Source organism: Lonchura striata, chromosome 5 (genome assembly GCF_050655825.1).
Source record: "Lonchura striata isolate lonStrDom1 chromosome 5, ASM5065582v1, whole genome shotgun sequence".
In the NCBI taxonomy this organism is placed as follows: domain Eukaryota; kingdom Metazoa; phylum Chordata; class Aves; order Passeriformes; family Estrildidae; genus Lonchura; species Lonchura striata.
This window is the reverse complement of record NC_140707.1, coordinates 15,091,470-15,113,752: the sequence shown is the minus strand read 5'-3', so window position 1 is coordinate 15,113,752 and position 22,283 is coordinate 15,091,470. Positions and strand designations below refer to the sequence as shown.

General features: G+C 44.4%; 1 protein-coding gene across 8 annotated transcripts in view; it reads right to left on the bottom strand.

Annotated features, from left to right (window-relative positions):
• LOC144248619 (uncharacterized) overlaps positions 1-22,283 on the bottom strand; it is a 470,148-nt gene that overhangs the window by 438,650 nt on the left and 9,215 nt on the right. Inside the window, exons 1-4 of one of the 8 annotated variants that reach the window (XR_014955455.1) lie at positions 21,838-22,278; positions 15,044-15,107; positions 14,692-14,769; positions 12,205-14,148 (exon numbers count right to left, since the gene is read on the bottom strand). The exons of 6 other annotated variants lie outside the window; for them this stretch is intronic. The gene's annotated coding sequence lies outside the window, so the exon portion shown is untranslated. Of the gene's footprint in view, positions 1-12,204; positions 14,149-14,691; positions 14,770-15,043; positions 22,279-22,283 lie in introns of those variants that run through there. One more of the 8 variants, XR_014955454.1, reaches the window with a different exon arrangement.

The window sequence follows — 22,283 nt, the reverse complement described above, 5'->3', positions numbered from 1 at the left end:
GGGCCGGCGCTGGCTCAGGTGCGCGGGACCGCGGGGCACCTGCGTGGGGTGGGGCCGAGGTTATTTAAGTGCCGGGAATCGCTGCAGCCGCCATTTGCTCACTCGGAGCACAGTGCGGGTGGTGGGTTCTGTGCGGGCTCCGCAGCTTCGCTCTTCTCTCCTTCCCCCCCTTTACTCTTCCTTCCTCCTGCTCCCATTCCCCTTCTTTCCCTGCCTTTCCCCCGTTTTCCTCTCCTCCCCAAAGCCGACTGCTTTCGCTCCCCTTTTGTGCCCCCTTCTACTCTTCCTTCCTTCTGCTCCTATTCCCCTTCTTTGTCTTCCTCCTTTTCCTTCTCGCCCCATTTCGGCCTCCCCTCCCGTCCCACCATCTACCCTTCCTTCCTTCTCTCCATATTTCTGTTTTTTCTCCCCTAAACCCACTCTCCCTCCTCCCCCAAACGCGACCCCCCCACTCGTCCCTCACCTGTCCCTGCCCCGCTGCTCCGTTCCATTCCCTCTCTCTTCCCTCCTCTGTCCCGTCCCTCTTTCCCCGTGCCGGCCTTTCCCTTCCTCGCCCGCTTTCCTCCGCAGCACGACCTCCCTCCCCACCTTCCCGCATGCCCCGCTCTGCTCCCCTGTTCTCGTTCCCCGTTCCCCTTTTCCTTCTTTCCTCGCAGCCGCGGGGCTCGGGGCGCCGCAGAATAAAGCCCAGAGGGCCGGAGCCGGCGCCCCCCGCCCTCGCTGGGGTCCCCACACGGGGCCGGAGCCGCTCTGCGGGTCCCCCCATTGCAGTCTAATACACGGCCCGACACTGCCGGGGTGCGGCTTTCCCGACATCACACTGGGGGTCGGGCTGGGGGTCGGGAGGGGGTCCTGGGGGGAGGAGGGTGGGGAGGTAGGAAGGGCCCCCTCCGGAGGAGGGGGTCCGGGGGGGGGGGGGGGGGCGGGGTGGGAGGGGGGTGGGAATGGGTGGGTGGGGGGGGTTGGGTGGGAGGGGGGGTGGGGGGGGGTGGATGGGGTGGGGGGGGTGGGAGGGGGGGGTAGGAGGGGGGGCGGGGGGGCGGGGGGGGTGGGTGGGGTGGGAGGGGGGTGGGGTGGGGGGGAGGGGGGGGTGGGGCGGGGGGGAGGGTGGGGTGGGGGGGGGGGGGGAGCAGAGGGGGTCACGTCACTCTGCGCCGTGAACAGAAATAAAAAAAACACACGACCGGCTGTCCCCTCCAGCCACCCCCCCCCCCCCCACCCCACCCCCCCCTCCCCCCCACCCCACCCCCCCCTCCCCCCCACCCCACCCCCACCCCACCCTCCCCCCCACCCCCACCCTCCCCCCCACTCCTCCCCCCTGGTCCCCCTCCCGAGAAGGGGGTCCCGGAGAGGGGGCGGGGCTGGAGGGGGGAAGGTCCCCCCTCCACCCCGCCCCCCTCCCCCGGACCCCCTCCTCCGGAGGGGGCCCACCCTGGCCCCCCCCCCGGGACCCCCTCCTCCGGAGGGGGCCCTTCCTAATCCCCCCACCCTCCCGGGACCCCCTCCTAATGAGGGGGCCCTTCCTAACCCCCCCACCCTCCTCTCCCCAGGACCCCCTCCCGACCCCCAGCCCGACCCCCAGTGTGATGTCGGGAAAGCCGCACCCCGGCAGTGTCGGGCCGTGTATTAGACTGCAATGGGGGGACCCGCAGAGCGGCTCCGGCCCCGTGTGGGGACCCCAGCGAGGGCGGGGGGCGCCGGCTCCGGCCCTCTGGGCTTTATTCTGCGGCGCCCCGAGCCCCGCGGCTGCAAGGAAAGAGGGAAAAGGGGAACGGGGAACGAGAACAGGGGAGCAGAGCGGCAGTCGAGGGGAAGGGGACGAGGACAGGGGGCCGGTGGGGAGAGGTCGGGGTGTGCAGGGCAGGTGGGGAGGGGCCTGGGGGGAAGGCAGGGTGAAGGGAAAGAAAGATTGAAGGCAGCTTTGGGGAAGGAGGCGGAATGTGTGGAGGGGGAAAGGTATCACGGAAAGGCGGCAGGAGGAACCGGGAGCGCGTGGGGGGGAGCAGGGAGAGGGGGCACGGGGGAGCCCGGCTGGGGAGGGAAGGAACAGGGACAGGATGGAGGGACAGGGTAGTGTAGGGGTGAGTAGGGGAATAGAGAGGGAGGACAAGGAAAGGGGTGTAGGGGGGCCCGCCCGGGAGGGAGGGAGGGGAGGGCTAGGGGGGAGAGGGAGGGGGGGGGGTTTGGGGGGGGGGAGGGTGTAGGGGGTGGGGGAGGGGAGGAAAGGAGGGTCGATAGGAGAGGTATAGAGAAAAAGAAATACAAAAGAAAAGAAATGCGCAAGAAAAGCAAAAGAAACAGAGATATAGAGCCCGACCGGTCGCAACCTCCCGCTCCGAGCGCCCAGCACCAAATGGCTCCGCCGGGCTCGCCCCGCGGTTTAAATAGCCGCGGCCCCGCCCCGCGCAGGCGCGCTGGGGCCCCGCGCACCTGTGCGCGCACCTGTGCTGGCCCCGCCCCCGGGCCCGCCCCCCGCCCGTAAATGGCGGCGGCTCCGCGCCCGCCCCGTGTTCTGTGTGGATGCTCGGGCGGACTGCGGCGGGACCGGCGCTCGGAGCTCCGTGCGGGGATCGGATCGGGGCAGCTCCCGGCCTGCGCGGCGTCCGAGGCGCTCAGCTGAGATCGGGATCGGGATTTGGGTCCTGGGCCCGCCGGTGTCTGCTGGGGGAGCCGGGCAGAGCCGCTCCTTCCTCGGCGGGCAGGGAGGGGGTGCCGGGGCCGGCGGATCGAGGCGGGATCGGGGCTGGGATCCGGACCGGCAGCGCCGCGGCCGGGAGGAGCCGCTCCGGGACGGGCGCCGCCGCTCCAGCTGCGGCCGGCCCGGGGCTCGGGTCCCGCCGGGGCTCGGGTCCCGTTCTCGCTGTGGCCGCGGGGAGCCGGGGCTGCGTCGGGGCCGGGACCCCATCGGCACCGCCGCTCCCGCAGCGCCGCCTCCGGCCCCGCGGGCGGACACGGAGCCGCCCCGCAGCCCCCGCGGGATGCCGAGCCCCCCCGCCCCGGTAGCCCCGTGGCCACCGCGCTCCCCTGCGAGCAGCAGCGCCCGCCTCCCCCGACCCGTGTCCGCATCCCCGGGGGAGCCCCGCCGGACGAGCGGGGCTGCGGCGCCGCGGCCGGGAGCAGCCGCTCCGCCGGGGCCGCTGCTCCCGCTCCGGCTGTGCCCGGTGCGGGGCTGGAGGCGCCGGAGCCCCCGAAGGGCAGAGAGCACCTCCTGTCCTTGGCTCTGCAGGGCGGGAGCTGCCGTGCCCTGCCCGTGGCTCGCAGCGTGCCGAACGCACGTCCCTGCACGGGCACCGGCGCACCGGGACAGCGCTGGCACGGACACGGCTGAAAGGCTGCCCGCGGCTCCTCGGCCAGGGGCTGCTCCCCACAGGCACGCAGAGATGCTTCAGCCCGGACAGACGCCACCGACAGCCCACAGGGACCCCAGGGAACGGCTGGCATTACCTGGGAATGGAGGCACGGGCCGTTTGCAGAGGGGCTCTGACAGCAATCCCTGTTGCCGACCTCCCCGAGCTCCCACACAGCTGCCAGGTATGTTCCAGCCACCCCAAATCTCCTCCCTCTTTTCCAGCCTGAGGCCATCATTCACCAGCAGCATTTCAGCCAAGGCAATCTTCCTTCATGGGTACTAAATACCAAGCAAGAGCCTCGGAGATGCCTTGAAATCAGAGGTTCGAGTGCGATGATGTTGGGAGATTTCCAGGGAGCCAGCTGGAGGTGCAGAAGGGATGGAAAACTCTCACAGGTGGGTCCCACTGGAGGTGTGCTGCAGGCAGGGATGTGCATCCCTTTCCTGAGGAAAAAGGACATGCCGAGGCTCTGAAAGGAGCTGAGCTTCTGCAGGAGAGATGTTCTGCCGGGAGCGCATCCAGCCACCGCCTTGTCCTGCTTTAAAACATCAACTGGAGCCTAAGCTCCGGGTGGGGAGGGAGCTGAGAGCAGGAGGGGCAGGAGCAGGGATGGGAGATGAGGCTGCTGGAATGTCACCTGGAGCAGCTGAACATGTTCTGTCCCTGCAGGAGCCCAAAGCAGATCCCTCCTGGCCGGGCTGGATGGGAGATGAGGCTGCTGGAATGTCATTGGAGCAGCCAGGAGCCAAAGCAGATCCCTCCTGGCCGGGCTGGATGGGAGATGAGGCTGCTGGAATGTCACCTGGAGCAGCCAGGAGCCAAAGCAGATCCCTCCTGGCTGGGCTGGATGGGAGATGAGGCTGTTGGAATGTCACCTGGAGCAGCCAGGAGCCAAAGCAGATCCCTCCTGGCCGGGCTGGAGGGCAGCTGCTGGATCTGCTGTGGGGGAAAACTCCCTGCCCCTGCCAGGAGCGCTGGCTCTGCTCTTCCTCCAGCTCTTGAGCAGTGTCAGGGCCACCGTGAGGGAGTTCAAACCCTAAAAATCCCCACAGCCCACGGAGTGAATGATCCCAGCAGAGAAACGCAGCATTGAAATAAAAATCTTACAGCTCTGTCAAAAAGGCTGTGACATCACTGCAACGGGATTGCCAGGAACCTTCTGGTTTGCTCTCGGAACTTTTGTGTATTTTTAGTCCCTCAGTGGACAGCTTGTAGAATTTATTCTGGGACTTAGAGGTTGAGCAGGGTTGGCTCAGGATTGACCTTCACCTCTGGTGCCGCTTTGCGCAAACACAACGTGGCCGGGCTGGGTGAACTCGTGACCTCAGCTTTCCCCTCCAAAATGTCCCTCACTTATTTCCCTGGGGTGAGCTGGGATTTTGGCCCAGACTGTCACTCCTCACCTCCCCGTGCCCGCGCGGTGTCCGTTGTGTTCCCCACGGTGCCCTGGGGACACCGGGGGGTCCCTTTGCCTTTCTCCTGCCCCTTTCCAGCCCGAGGCTCCTCTGCCCTCGTCCCACACAGCACAGGGGCACCGAAGGGGAAAGGCTCCAGAAAACATTTCTGCGATTCCTCAGCAACTCTTTCAATTCCCCGGGGAGAGGAGCGTGAACTCACAGCCACCGAGGCCTGACGGGTTCCTGCAGCGAGAGCTCGGCACGTGTCCGCAGAGGTGAGTGCGGCACCCGAAAGGAAAAAGCGCGGGAGACAAACGTGATTTCTTTTGCTTCAAAGTTATTGCAAGTTCTTAAAGCCCGACCAACTTTTGCTCTTGCTTTTGGTCGGGTGGAGCAGGAGCAGTGGGCAGAGGTGGTGCCATTGATGCGGACGTGCCCGATGCTTTCTGGGGCAGAAAAAGGAGATTAAGCTCGCCTTACGTCAAGCAGCTATTTAAAAAGATTTATAGCTCTTTAAACGTAGCGCCCTTTAATTACCATAATGTTTCTTCCATGATTTTAACTAATTCTCAGTGTATTTTATAAAACTTAAAATAACACCTCCTCCCCATAAAACAGACTCATCAAGCATTAGACAACAAGTCCTTGTGCCAGTCTCAGGCTTCCACATCTAACAGGAGACCCTCCCCGTAAGCAAACAAAAAAATCAAAATAACGTACCAAAACTAGTCCTTGCTAACATTAAAAATACAGCTCGACTGTATCCAAAAAAACCCCGATTTTATTTCTTCCAAATGCCAAATACTCTTCAAATTCTAAATCAAAAACTCTTAAAAAACAAAAACCATTTGTCCAAGCCCACAAAAAATATAAAACAATCCAATCGATATCCTACATTTAACAAAACCCACTACACAAATTAGTACCATTTGAAATGTAACATAAATAAAAATCTATGACTAAGAAACATATCTCCCAATAAATAAAACCACCCTGTAAAGATATAAGTAATAATCTCAACTCAACAAGCTAAAATTTCCCCAAAACCAAAAGACTTACAAAACCTTCAATACTTATAAATAATAACATTCAATATGTTAAGTGTTAATAAAATCAAACAAACTTAAATGTCAATACATTTAAATAAATACATTAAGTTTCTTTTTATCTATTAAAATTAAGTTCATTATTCCTTACTATCAAAATTCATTCAGTCTAAATTTAAATGTTATGTAATATAACTTATCCTAAATTTTATTAAAAATCACTTCTCTAAACTATACGGTTAATTTTCTTTTAAAAAAATGAAACTACTCAAATTACAACAACTAAAAGAAAACACTAACAAATACCTATTCAGAAGTTAAAAAAATATAGTGTATTATGTCATCAATTTCATCAAAAATTCTGTTCTTCATTACAATCTCTACTCTTTTTATCTTTTATAAGTAACACCAAAAAATAGCAATTACTATTCATATCATGCTATTTAAGAATTTTACTCTATTTCCTTAATATATATTTTTAAAGTTATCCTAACTTCTTCAAACACTTACTACTAATATACTAATTATATAATAATTTTTATAATAAACAATATTTATTAAATATTATTATAATATTTACAACCAACTTTCATATACTTTATTATCTCTTTATATAATGATCTAAAAAACACATAAAATTTCTAATTCCTACTTTTTTATTCTCTACTTATACAGCTCTTGAAACAAGTTAACCCTCTAACTAATCTCTACACTAACTCTATAATTTAACCTAATGTTATCTCACAGTTTTAAATATTTTTCAAGACTAAAAAAAAATATATTTCATTAAAAACCTCCTCCAAACTGTTAATCTTATAACTTTCCTCAGTTATTATTACAAAATCACTTTAATATAAAACCCAACTACAACATGAATTTCTATTTCTAAGTTTCACACTAAGTAATCGCTCTCTCATACATTTTCTCCACCTTCACACTCTCAATATCCAAATCCAAACTCACAATCCTGTCCATAACCACTTTGAAATCTTTAAAAAAAAGTTTACTATACTCAAATCTATTCTAAAAACACTTCTAAAAAATCCAATTATTAAATAATGTAATTCATCTTTAATCCTAACATTTTTACTCTTAACTACTATTTTTAGAAACATTATATAAAAATACATTAAGTAACATTCACCAATTAAAATTTAAACTAGAACCTAACCCTAACTCTACCTAAATAAAATAATTAACAAGAAACCCAAATATTTTCTACGTCAAAAATAAAATTCAAATAATTTTAACTTAACAATTTAACTTTATCGATATAACAAATAAACTTATTTTTATTTTAAACTTAAAAAATCATTATCCACACATAATTATTTAACTTGCTACTAATTTAACATTTATCAACTGTTAAAAACTCTAAAATAACGTACCATCTTTTAATACTTAGTAATGATATAATTTCACCTATGTTACTAATTATAGATGTTATCTAAGTAATTCCTAATTATTGTCAATTTCTTCTTTACTACGTACATTATTTTATTCTTATATTTCTTCATGCTTATAACTGAAAAATTATAACAACCTATACCATTATCTTGCCAGTCTCTATACAATTTTATAAAACAAAACTTAACAAGACTTATTTCTCATGTCAAAACATAAAGTTTACTTATATCTCAACAAGTACAAAAACCCAAGTAAATTTCAATAAGGAACATAAAACCAGATCACACAAAAAACACACTCGCCACTCCACAAATAAAACACCAATGTAAATACAAAGATACACTACACTATGTAAATACAAATGTAGATTACGCAAGAATTGCAACATACACCTGACGTCTTGTACTGCACCCACCAAAATATAGAAACTTTAGGTTTCTTTATAAATATAAAAATCAATATTATAAACATCTTATTTAATAACTTACAAAGTATAAAATTCTATCAAATATTATACTTCTACTCTATTTACTTTATTTACTTTTAATTATATCACTTTACCAATTAACCAACCTAAAACAAACATTTAAGTAACTTTAACTAAAGTTTCAAGTTTAAATACTTTGTATTTATCTAGCGCTTCTCAAAAAAATCCATTCTTTACCTACTTACTTAATATACCAATAAAAAACATTACAAGTAATCCATATAATTAAAAAGCCCTTACATTATTAGCTCTTAATAGAAAAATAGTTACCAATTTAAAACAAAAAAGTCATTTATCCATCAATAGTAATCAAAATATAAAAGTAATTTTAAGCCTTGAAACTTAAAAATGGTAGGATCACATTTTATACCACCTATTACTTCAACAACACTAAAATAATTAAATCAATTGAAATATTATCTAAATAAACGATCTAATTCTACATCCCTTACACTAAATACCTTTCTAACAAATATAAAATATTAAATACGCAGTTTTACAAAAAAAAAAAACAATAAATTTTCTTTTATTAACACACAAACATAAATATAAAATTTTAATAAAATTTATAAATGTATCTAATCACATAAAATCTACTTATAAAAGTGTACAACTTTAAGAAATATCAAAAATAAGAATAACTAATATAACAATAAATAAAATTTAACACCATAATTTTAAAATCTTATAACAAAATTATACATTTAAATTATATTATTATAATAATAATAATAATAACGATAACACCTTCTTTATGTTAATATATGCAACAAATGCTTAACAAAATCCATTAATAATTTTATTTTTTTTAAATACAGAGGGAGAGGGGAGACGTGGGAACGGGAAAACCAGAAACTCCCACGGACACTGAAAGATTTGATCTGCAGCCTCGGGAGAAGCTGGGATTGATGTGCAAGTACAAGACGCGGGCATTAAGCAGGAAAAGAATGAAATAAAAGACAATCCCTTCTGTTTCTGTGGCTGTCAGAGAGAGCCTGCCCCGGCTGAGCGAGAGAGAAACCGCGTGGGCACGATGGGGAAGGGCTGGCAGGGCAGGGCTGGGGCTGTGTGGGCTGAACGGAGAGTTTGCACCTTCTGACAGGAGGCGTTGAGCAAAAGTCCCCTCGGTGCAGCGGAGCCGAGCGAAGGCGCTGGGCTGGAAAAGCCAAATAAAGGCCGGGGTCAGAAATTCCGGCTGCCTCGGAACAAAGAGCCGTGAGCGCTCCTGAGCCCCGGCAGCTGCTCGCTCTGTGAACCCCCACGCGCCGGGGCTGGGTTTGCCTGAGCCCCGAGTGCCCCCGGCCCAAGAGCAGCCCCGGCCCTTCCCTGCTGAGCGCGCAGCGATCGCAAAGGAAAAAAGGAAACTCTGGCCGGCAGGGCTCTCTCTGCGTGGGTTAGGGCAGGGCCCTGCGGGGAGCAGGGCGCTCCAGCACGGACAGCCCGGATCCAGAGCAGCTCCAGGGCTGAGCAGCGGGCTGGGGACAGCTGGGGACAGCCGTGAGCAGAGCCCGTCAGCCTCCCTCCGGGGCTAGGACTGCCTTGAGCACACAGCTCCTGCCAGGTGTGGCACCTACAGACCTCAGACTCCTCGCCACAAACAAGTTCTGATCTCGCTCTCGGGGTGACCTGCACCTCCTCCCCAGAAACCGCAGGAATTAGAATTTCGGGCCGCTTTTACAAACTTTACGTCAGCTTCGCAAATGCAAATCCCAGCGGGTCCCTGCTTCCCAGAGCGCAGGTCCTCAGCCATCTCCACTTCCCTGGAAAACTGCTCCAGCCCCAGGCTGTACCAAGGTGAGCACAAGTCTGGACCGCTGCACTCAGAGCGAGATCCAGCTACAAATGGAATTCCAGAAACGGCCTCCAAAATGTTCCATAATCACACCTTTAAAATGGCTCCACAGGGCAACGGCTCCCGTGCCAGAGCGGCACCTGCACGAGTCCTTGTGCCAGCCCTGGCGCCCTGAAAAACACAAGAAACCAACATCACACAGGCCTTGTTTGCAGAATTCCTGATCCAAGCCCTCACCTGTCCTGCCCAGCACCGAGGGAAATCTGACACGGTATTCATAGGTAACCTTTGCTGAGAGCGGCCATCACCCCGGTCCTCCAGCCTGGGCAAGGTTTTGCAGCGAATGGACCCAACTTCTAACCCTGGACCTAAATTTCTGTCAGCTTTTGTTAGAAAGATACTGGAGAGTAAATCCTACAACAGATTTAAAACGTTGCGCAAGGAATAACCGGCCCAGACAAAACCAAACCACCCCCATCTCTGCTCCACCCCATTTTGTAAAGACTCCCCTTCCCTGCTGCACCGTCCTTCACTGCACGTCCCTGTTGAGAGAGAAATGGAACTGGAAACAAGTTTTAAAGGATGAGTTTGTAAATAAGACTAGATACTTTAGAGAAATAGAACTATGAAAGATGCATTGTAATAAGATTCATGAGGGGTAATTTCAGATGATTGGTTTTTAAGGCATAGTGTAGCAAAAGCTAATAGGCCAAGAAACGCTTATAATGTATTGTAATTAGGAAATAGTTGGCTTCTGATTGCGGTGGCATGAATTATAACATCTGTATTGTCTCACCCTTCACGTGAGACTGAAAATGAAATAAAAGTTTTTAAAAACACTTCTCAGTTGCCTTATTTCTGGGTCAGAAAAGGGCATAATCTGATAAACTGGTGCGTTGTGCGAGGAAGATTTATCTCTCTCAATGTCCTATTCCATGGCATTTCTAAGTCAGCGTTTCTTATCTCAAATTTTCCATTCAGATAAATACTATGTAAACCTCCTGTCAAACTCTGACAATTTTCTGCAAGTCCATTTCCCACAGCAGAACTGCTCCCTGCCCAGCACAGGAGCTGCGAGTGCTGTTGCAGGGCACAATGCCTGAAGGAACACTGGAGCTGTGACATTAAAACCAGCAAAAGCAATTACTAAGTAAAAGAGATCCTCACCTGCTCCAAGAACTGAACCTCTGTGGCTCATCCTCACAGGGTGAACCTGCTCCAGGGAGGAATCTCCACGCAGCCCCCGAGACCTGGGGTCAGACGCTGCCCTACCAGCAGAAGAACAAGGGGTTAGTGAAGCTTTTGGGACACATTCTGGCCTCAGAGTGGTCTGACAAAACATCCGTCAACGTGGATCTTTAATAAAGGCAGCTGGTACCTAAGCTTGCAACAGACTTCCGTGTGTTATTTCCTCGGTCTCTGTTTTAACACATTTTGATATTAAAAGTGTTTAAACAAGATTTAACCTGAGCTCTGCACCCTGCCGTGCTCCAAGCCCTGAGGAAGAGCTGGACATCCTCACACTCGCCCAAGCTGAGGCAGCTCTCACGTAGGGACAGAGCTGCTGCAGCATTTAACAACACTTAGAAATCACCCCTGCCTTGAGGGCGTCCAGAGCTGGGAGAAAGCCCTTCCCACCACCCTCTTGGATTTCCCTCCCTGCCCCTGGCTTTGCTTCCAGCTTGGGAAGGTTTGTCCTGGGGCCATTTCAGCAGCACGAAGGGCTTTTCCAACCTCAGGGGTTCCACGGGAGCCCAGTGACTGACCCAGCTGCGCACGCAGGCACACAGATCGATTATCCTGCCGTGAGCCAGAGCACTCCAGGGCATCCTTGGAACAGCTGCGGAGAGCGGGAAAAAGACACAGCTGCAGCACCGATCCCGCTCCCTGCTTTCCCAGAGGGGCAGGAACACCATTTCCTCCCGAGCCTGAGAGCTCCCAGGGAAATCCCTGTTAGGGTGGCACTGAAGGTGCCACATTTCTGGCACCCTTGCCCTAGAACCACGGCCCAGCAGGTTTCTGTGGGAGCGGGGATTGTTGCTGCAGCTCAGAAGCTGCACATCCCTAAAGCATTTCCTTAGGGACACGAAGCTCCCCGCGCGCATGTTGTAGTCCAGTTTGTAATTTCAGCGTCTTTCAAGAGAGTTTAAATCGCAATGAGGCGACTCGGTGCCAGCACAGCATTAGCTACGGGACATCGGGAGACTCACCAGACGACATTCTCGGCAGAGCCTCCATTCTCAGCGCTCCAGCTGCAGCGTTCGCATCTCTCACGGACTCCGAGCTCCGTTTCCAGGGCTCCCATCGGGAAACCGGCGGCCGCTCCCAGATGCAAACGCCCAGGGCACCGCCGATCCCAGCCCCTGCTCCTCTCCCCCCCGGACCCCCCTTCCTCCAGCCTTTACCCCTTTTAGAGCCACGGCCCCGCCCAGGACACAAACGGAGGCTCCCAGGTGCCTCCTGAGACCCAAATCATTCCAGGGGCATCAGGAAATCAAAAGAAATAAACTTTGTAGCCATGATTTCAAGTCTTTTGACTCTTCACATGGATAGTCTTAAGCCGTACTTTGTCATCATTTGGTCAGCTCATGAGGTTTTTTAGTTTTTAAAACTGTGTTTTCTCGAGGCAGAGAAACTGCAACTATCTATCTTTGAGTAGAGGAGCACATACAAAATGTCAGGGTGAAAGATTACTCATACCAGTGTGAAAAAAAACGCTAATTGCTTGGTTTTTAAAATTTTAAAAGTTTAATAATAATAAAATGGCTATAAAAATAATAATATCATTAGAGTACTAAAGCTTAGAGTTAGGACAATTACAAGACAATAAAAAAAGTAAAGAATTACGGACGTCCGGATGTTCTCGGACATTAAGTTACGAAAAGCATGACTTGTGAATAAAGGAATCACCCTTAAACTAATATACTTGTTGCATATTTATATATCCTTTATGGTCATGAATGCATTCTATTTTAAACAAGAAACTCTGTTTGTTGTATGTTAATTGTTCCCTTTAATCCCTTGGTGTCTTCGAGTAAGGCCTGAAGAAATTAGCTTCTTCTGATAAGAAGCCATAAATTCCTCTCCTTTGGAAGATTTAGGTGTTCTTTGAAGTAAGTATCTCATTCCTAAAAAAAAAACTTCCCCACCTACATAGTCTCTATTTTAACATTATGTTAGAACCTAAAACTGTATTTAACACACTACTTAAGCGAATGAACACAGCATAACTTTCTAACATTACACTTATAATATTCATTATAGCCTTTGTGAAAAGCCAATCATAAAATATGCATTCTTCACACCAGCAAGGACAAGGAGGTATTGAAGGAGACTGTTGAAGGAGAGGTAAAGTCTTAAATGCTAAAACTGAAGACAGAGCATCACTAAGTCAAATGAAAGATTTGTCTATTTGCTTTTAAACTGATACAAAGCAAGACAAAGTAAATTATTATAACTACTTCAAATCTAGTTGAAAATGTGCTGAGGTGTGCATTAAGACAAAGGTGGAAGTTTACAAGTTACAAATGCTTAAGACACTTCTTGCTAGGGATAGATAGCATTGCATCCATTCCTGAAAGATTTGCATCTCAAAAAGATATGGCATATGAATTCTTAAATTAGACCAATAATGACATGCACCCAAAAAAGAAAAACATTCTCTCTTCTCCCTTTCTTTTTTGCTTTCTTGTCATAGAGTGTGACTAAGGAGAAACGAAAAGAATCCATGAGTGACAGAGCTGATTCCAATCAATCCTCCCCGATGGAGTGATCAAAGGCCAATTGTAGTGGACCAAACAGGGCTTTCCCCTTGGAAGTGTATTCCATCCCGTCGAGATCAGCACAAACACAAGGGATGAAACCGACTTCCCACGGCTGCCATCCAAGCTATGACACTGTAACTCAGTACCACCTGCACATTTTGTTGCTTGAATCCTTAAAGTAATGATTCTCTCCATCTCCATCCCTTAAAATCCAATTCTGTCAGCTTTTCAGTGTTCAAAAATGAACTAGTTAAGATAGCACTGAGGAAAGAAAGAACACAATAAGCATATTTTATTGTGTAAGTAAGTAGATTTGAGATGGAATTACTAAAAGGTAAGCATACATGGACCCCCCCCCCCCACACACACACAGTTGTCTTTTTGCAGTTGCACTTAAGGATTGTACTTCAAATATGGTTACACAGATATCTTCCCCCCCCCTCCACATTGACTGCCTCTTAATATTAGAACCGAATCTGCCACAAAATTACATGAAATAAAACAGTGAGAAATATACTTGAGAATGACTGTTGTTTACAAAACAGGTAATTTATAGTATACAATTACTGATAAGGTAGAACAAGAGTTCAAAAACTGGACTGCTTTACAAAGCACTTCTTCAAACATCAATTCTGGATTATTGCTGGAAGGTACTAAATGGTCTGTTATAGACTAATTTACAGACATTCATAGAATAGTGAAAAATGCATGCTTTAGAAACCTGGGACATTTCATGCCTTTGTGCTAGCAGAACATGAAAATGGAAGTGATTGGCATTTTTCAATGTAGGTTAGTAGCATTTAGAGTTTTTATTCTGGTGTACTAACTGATTCTTCGTATTTTTTCTCTTTTTTTTCAGGTGATTTTTCATCTTCAGGTTTAGTCCATGGAGGGCTGTGAAACTTCTGTAAAGGTAAAAACATGGTGTATAGAATACATATATACATAAACAGAAATAAAAAAGTCTGTTAAAATTCCATGGCAATGGAATTGTCCCTAGAAAAGGGTCCTGATCTCTAAGAAAGCATCATTAACAACCTTCACAGTGCAAAACCATACAAGTCTGATGCTACATACAGCTTCATATCACTGCATATTTTATGTATATATGTATGAAAACAACCACATAGGTATTTAATATTTAATTATTTTGGATAACTCTCTTTACTCCTGCTTCCAGGGCTATACACATCACATTGTCAAATTAAGTAATTTGACTACTAATTCATTTGACTACCAGCTTTCCAAATATTTCATAGTTTGCAAGTTGTTACCAGCCAGAAATCATTTTGAACAGATCAATTGCAATCAGACACAGTCAAAGTCTGAATTAAGTAGTCTTCTCTTTTGAGACAGAACTTGGTGAAGAATGTGTAAGTATACTTTAAGTAACTGAATCGCATGAGACTTTTTAGTAAAACCCCAAAAATTACTCTGGAAGAGAATACCTGAAAGCTTGTCTCTGTTTCTGCTGCTTCCGAACGAGATGCTGAATCATTACGATTCCCCAGACATGTCTTGGCAACCTGTCAATAGAAATGTCAGAGATAACTACTTCATATTTTTTCCAAAAATATTCAGTTTTCAAAAAAAAACCCAAAAAAACCAAAAAAAACCAAAATACCAAAAAAACCCAACAACAACAGCAAAAAACCAACCCAATTTGGGTCTTCTTTTAAGCCTACTTAATGAAATGAAACTAAGTTTTCATAGCTAAACTTATCCCAGACTCCCATCATCCCTGTAACAGTCTTCAACAATACAGTCTTGTGACAGCGAGTTTAACAACTTCATACTTACCCAGCTTTTTTTCTTCGTGTTTAAATCTCATCACCAATAGTGAAGTTTACTTCTACAGGTGGTCCTAGGGAACAGAAAATTAATTACAAGTGCCTTTTATGGGTGAGGAAATAGTAACAAACAGTAGAAAATCAGCATTACAGTTAGAACTTCTCTATTACTATTCTCTTGGCTATACTCTGGATCTCTTAGGTATAATAATCCCTGAATAGGAATATAAAGTCACTGAATGGAGAAGTCAGGTGACTCTCAAGGCAGAAAATCTTGCTGCATTACTTCCTGTCATTTTATTCAAGAAATAATGTCATATTCTTTGCCAATATGCTTTTTAATATCTGGGAAAGCAGAGTTGCACAGCATAAATAAAATTAATTACAAAGTGGATTTTTGAACTAAGGAGATCTTCAGGTATGAAACCAGAGATTTGCTCAACACTGGAAATTCTACTGTATTTAAATCCAAGTCCCTTCAGGAGTAGGATTAAGGATGCAATAAGAAAAGGAGCTGAAAGATTAAATACAGTCAAATATTCATAATACTTGGTCATTGCTCTAAAATGAGTTCACATTGGAATTTCTCTACTTGTTTTGCTATTAAAAGTGACACATTTAAATGGAGTGAAAACTACAAGGTTTTTTTAAAGTTTTGAGTCAGCAAGACTCCAGTGTAACAGTGGGAGGGGTTTAGTCATGTTTAAGCTACAGAAGGCAGCCTCTGAGATGATGCAGATGGATTTGATGTGGGGAGCTCTTTCTCATATTTTCCCACTCTAGACAGTAGAAATAAAAATTGGATTCATGTAGGGAATAATCAAGGCAGTATTGATTAAAATAAAGTCTATTGATAAAGCACCTACTCCTTTTATGACAAAAAATCAAACATCAAACAAACACGTGGTTTATGTCTTAGATAAAGACTAAAAAGTCAGATGACAGGGTAGCAATTTTTCGTAGTCTTGAAATACTTCAAAACCTTATACGTGTGGTCCTGTCAAAACTTCCATTTAAATTATTTACTCTTAATCTAGATTTAAAAAAAAATATTCCAAGCTGAATTATCCTCAGAAAAAATGAAGATTTAGGTGACTTCTAGGTGTGTGGCTTGAGGACAAAAGATACTCTAGGTCCAACAATCAATAGTATTGCAAAATGTGTAATAAAGAGGATAGAAATAATGCTAATTAAATATGATAATTTACATATCCAGAATTTTCTCTGACTGTACCTACTAGAACATGAAATCAGGTGACCTATTTCACCAACATCATTTATAGGAGATAGGAAGCAAAAACTATTAATTGCATTAGTAAAGCTAAAGGTCAACTTCTTAAGACATATGCAAAGGAAAAAGAAAAAAACAACCCCGGTCTGCTTTAGAGAAAATAAAAGTGAACAATAACACAATGCTGTATGAGTGAGTAGTCTTGCAGTGTCTTCATAGGCCAGACAACAAAGGCTATCTTGATAGGAAAAGAGCAATAAAGATTAAGTCTGTACTATTTCACATTTGTTCACTCAGAGATCTTCTCCTTTTAGTAGCACACCATATGGATCACTGTTGGAGAAAGACAGGGACTTTTTCCTAAGGATGTCTTTATGATGTTAAAGCATAACATATTCATTATTGACTCCTTATCACTGTGAAACATTGTATATCATTACCAAATAAATTACAGCTTGAAAACAACAACAGTTCAATAGCCAGGACTGTAACCAGCTCCTGTGGACGAGGTGCAAACACACACACACAGAGGGCTGGGTTTAACAGAATACAAACTGAATCCCACACACATATGACCTCAGGCATATATATATAAATACATACATATACATACACCCCCACCTGTGTGTATTTATGTGTTTTTATATGTCTATATCTACATGCATATATAAACACATAAATATGCAAACACGCATAACACATAGATCTTTGTGTCCCTCAGCTAAAGATCAGTGGCAGAATATAAACTCAATGAACTAGAATACTTTCCACCCCCTTAGGTGACAAAGAAAGCAAAATATTAAACTTCTGTTATTGTTGTTAGTTCCCTCTATGCCAAATAGTGGATTGTTTTGTATGTTTGTCCGTCAGATTTCCTCCCATGAGAGGTACAATCATTACCAATGGACAGAATGAGAGCTCGACATGGCAGAAACTATCAAAAAGCAAAAACTATTTGCTGTGTTGCTTTCCTCAGCTTAGCATGCAGCCCGATTAACAAATTGTCTGTGTGTGAAATTATGGCTATAAAATCTGCATATTGATTGGTCACGTACACAAAATTTGGGAAGTTATGGTATTCAATTGTCCTAGTAAACAGCACTGCAAAGCTGGAGAGCTTCACAGCTGGATGTATAAATGACAAAGGTGGATAAACAAAGGGTGCATCTTTATTACTGTGAGAACCCCGGCCTTGCTCTGGGGTCTCATGTGGTGGTGAAATTCCTCCTCCAACCCGTGCTTCCAAAGAAAAACTCCGCAGGCTTTAGCTGTTCGGTCTCAAGGCAGTTTATCGCTAGTTATCTAACAAATTATGTTCTTGGACTGCGGCTCTTTGATCAGCGGCCTGGGTAGAGGCACACACACCCCCTGACATCCTCTCGATCTGCTGTCTTCTTCGTCTCCCTCTCTGCCCAGGGCTGCTGCTATCTTTTATAAGATATATTACGTATAACATGTTTACAATTATTTCCCAATACCTACTACCTACGTTGCCAAGTGTTTTTCTACTCTAAACCAATCTGTGAGTGCCAACATCACCAAGAACATGGAGGTAAGGAAAAAGAAGGAGGAAGAACAGGATCAGCCCACTTTCCTCCATCTTAGAACTTCTGACCCCCATGTACATGTGTTAAAACCCCCCTGTACAATACTAAAAAAATTTCCCCTCTACTTTGTAACTACTTTTACTATACTATCTAACCTTTTGTGATTGCTTGTTCCACCTCCAAAGTTGGCAATTCATTCCATGGCTCAAACTCAAAATCACAGCTGTTTTTCAGCTGTCTGCCAGGGTCTAGAATGCCTCTGACCAAGGCCTGGAACCTCTAAAAATGTCTGAGAGACATTTTGAGTTCCCACATATTAGAAAAATTTTAACACGCCAGTCAGAACTCAGCATGTCCAGTGGCTATTGAATCATGCAACTTTACCTGCGAACAGCTGAACCATGTAAATATAAGTATTTTCTACTGCATCAACTCAGCAAATCAGAACTGGCTTTATGGTCAAAAAAACCATAACAATTTAAGGTCAAATAATCAATTCACAAGTGAACAGGAAATCAAGTTTAAATAAGTGGTATTATAACAGTTTTTGCAGTTAGAAAATCATTCTGCTGCTCCTAAAGAGCATCATCCAGATTTAGTTGACCAGACATTGGAGTTTCAGTGTTCCTGTGCATCACTGCTCCTCTTGGCTTCATAGGGCACAAAAAGCAGATAGGGAGGTTGTTTGTAAAGCACAATGGGAGAGAAAGTACTGGGTTAATTCTGAAGAAAAGAAACCAGATACAGGAGAAAAGAATGGTGTGGTTAGATCAACTGACAAACTAGTTATCTTAGTTGTCAGGTTAGGTTCACAGTTTACTCAAAGACACGTTTTATCAGATTTGCTCATGAATTTGTTACAGATCTGTACTGGGAGCTGCTTTAATCACTGTTTAGAAGAAAGATACAGAACAAGAAGTATGTGAAATGTGCATATACCTTCTCAGAAGACACCTCTGCAGTTTTTCATACGCTTTTCCTGTTTTAGATCAGTGTGCTAAGGGGATGGTTAAACTCAGATGATGCAACTTCTTATGACCTTCCTCTTCCTAGTCCTCATTTACAGAATCAAATTTACTTTAAGGATTTTATTGGCTTGAAATTTCGTTATAAAAATGGTTATTTTTTTCTCTTATTACACCCTTTGGAAAACAATTGGAGAGTGCAATTTGATCAAAGCTCTGAAACAGATTTAAGAAAATAAAGCAAAATGCTGTAGTTGCTTAGAAACGTATACAATTTTGGCTCCAATACAGAATATCCTTTGTCGTTGAATGATTAATGAACATAGAGTGTTTTTTTATTACAGGAAATTAAGGCAGTAAATAAAAAGCACTACCACTTCTATTTATCAGAGAAGATTCTGTAAGGACAAAGCAAAAAATCTAATAAGAGAACAAAGAATAATTTTATAAGTTCTTTGATGTTGTAGCAATACCAAGCAGGTAGTTAAAAATGAGATGTTATATGCATAAGAATTATCTGACACGAAAAGGCAATTAAGTAAATTATGGTGTAAAAGCCAAAATCCCAAAAGCTTTTGGGAAGACAGAAAAGGGAAGGAATACAGGGGGAAAAGCTCTGCAGAACTCTGGTTCTGCACAGAGACTTTCAGGAGTCAGACATAAGAAAGCATCTCCGGATAAGGCTAAGAAAAAGTAGTACTGACAAGATGCCTCTAATAAAGTACAAATAATAAAAAGAATGGAAACTTTTACAATACCGAAGGTAATTTGGAGGGGGGCTTTTGATGAATTTCAGATGCTGTATCACAGGATATTCTACCTACTTCTGGCTATTGCTGGTCCTATGCCAAATTTCATTACAGATAAATATCAGCAGCGTCTAATTTCCAGATTTGCTACTCTGTATCCCATTTGCCAATAACTTTTCATTTTTTGTATTTCAGTATTTGTTCTAATGTAAATGACACTAATTACTCTGAACAGGCATAAGCCCCATAAATACAAAATTGCAGAAAGATCACAAATTTAAGATAGAGATGCTTAGCCATACAGACTTAAAAATACCAGTTGGAACCAGCAACTAACCATTTTGCTTTATTTTTTGCCTCAGTATCTATAAGGTTGCATGTTCTTCTCTAGTTAGTCTTCACTACCTTAATTCTTTCTAAATAGAAATCACATTTTATTTATCAGAGACACAATAAAAGGACCTTTGTGAAGTTCTGAGAAAGGATTACTGAAATAATAGGTTTCTAAGCAATGCAGTTTCTAGTACATCTTCACAAATATTACTTTGAAATGCTGCATTACAACCTTAACCATCCAGCCTTAATCTTCCTTCATTTGAATGCAAGAAGCTGTAAAAACTTCAGAAAAAATAACACAGTCAAGTAATGAAAAAAACAATTAAAACTCTTCCTAAGTGTTGCATTTTCTCCAAGTGATAGTGTTCACAGGTACAAATGGCAGCTTTGACTTACCAAAGAATTAGGATCCTTTGGGTATAAATTCCTTCCAGTACTTTCAGAACTTAAAGTGGTATTTCTAATGCCACTATATGTAGGCTAATTGTGGAAAGAAGATTTTTATTTCAGTTCTCAAAGCTAATAATTTGAATTCCTTGTGCCTTTCGTCTCTCTATGTTAATGTGAGATGATGATGATGAAGAAGAAAAGATTGCTAACCAATGTCATCACCTGCACTATTTTTATGGCCATTTTAGCCTATATTAAGATGGACAGGGTGTCTGTCTGCTGATGGACTAAACAGTTAAAAATACAAGCTGTTAGAAGGACAAAAAACAACCACCTAAATAAGTAAACCACCATCTCAATAACTAAAACCTTGATTTTATGGAAAGGTGAATCTTTTAGGTGTCTTTGATTGCAATACTTGATGCAGAAATTAAATACTGGTTTGACTTTTGAAATATATTACCAGTTATTTTCTTTCCCTTTCTCTTTTAATGTATTCACTTCTGTATAAAAGAGCTGTTTAAAATGTCTGATACAAGTATTTAGCCTAAGAGGAAGAAGAAGAGGGGAGAGGAGGAGAGCGTAAGAGGAAGAAAAAGAGGAGAGAGTGAGGAGGAGAGAGTAAGAGGAAGAAAAAGAGGAGGGAGGGAGAAGAAGAAGAAAGAGAAGAGAGCGAGAAGAAAGAGAAGAGAGCGAGAAGAAAGAGAAGAGAGCGAGAAGAAAGAGAAGAGAGCGAGAAGAAAGAGAAGAGAGCGAGAAGAAAAACTGAGAAGAAAAGGAAGAGGAGAGAGTGAGAAGAAGAAAGAAAACAAAGCAAGAAAAATAAGAGTCAGAGATAAAAAGAAAAACCAAAACAGTCAGATTAGAAAGAGAAAGGCAAAAGAAAGGTGGGAAAAAGAGAAAAAGAGTGAAAGACAAAGAGAAAAGGAAGCACTTGAAATGAAAGAGAAAAGGAAATAGACAAGAAAAAGAAGAAATAGAGCTGAAAACCTACAGGAAAACAAATGGAGAGACTGAACACAAGGTAGGGTTCAAGAGAGAAAGAAATAGAGAGTTAGAAACACAAAAAATTAAAGATGGACAGAAAAGGAAAAAGGGTTAGAGACAAAGAAAATGATAGCAAGTGTTAGAAAGACAAAGGCTGACAAAGAGGAAAAAAAAGAAGAAAACATAGTGAAACCTAGATTGAAAGAGACAGACAAAGAGACATGGGGAAATACATGTAGAGGAATGGAAGAAAATAGACAGGGTGAGAAGGAAATAGGGTTAGAGAAACATAGAGATGTGTTAGAAATGGAAACAAAGGAAAACACAGCCAGAGACAAAGAGTTACACATGGAAGGATAAAGTGAGGAATAGACTAAAGAGGAAAGTAAGAGGCAAAGGGAGAAAAAGGGTGAAAACGATAGGACTCAACCACACCAAAGAAAGACAGGAGATGAATGTTGGGCGGGGCAGAGGGTAAGAGGCATCATTATTAGGGCTGATTAATCTTTATTCCCTTAATTTAAACTTCAGCAATACACAGGGAAACAACATATACAAATGCAAGTACAGAGACAAATAAAACAAAGAATACATCATACCTAGGCACACAAGTACAAGTCCAATTTACATACAGCAAAATACATCAAAAGACAGGAACAACTGCAAAGACAGAACAATATAATGTAATACAAGCCAAATACATATTGACACAATATAACCGTGTCTCCATTTCAGAAAAGTCCACAACGCTTTTATTGTTATGACGCACGCGGAACAAAAACGGCGCAAAACGCTCCGCCGACGTGCACGCCCCCTTCGCACTACGCACAAACTCACATTCACGGCAACTCGCTCCGGAGACTCCCAAAAAATCCTCCTGCCTGATGAAAACCCCCCCTGAAAGGCAAAGGCCATACACACAAGGTTGGAACTGCTCCACACACACACACAGCTGCAGACACAAGCACACACAAACTCTCACAGACAGACACAGACAGTCACACTCTCACACATTCTTCTGCTGACACGCTGGCTGCCACCCTTA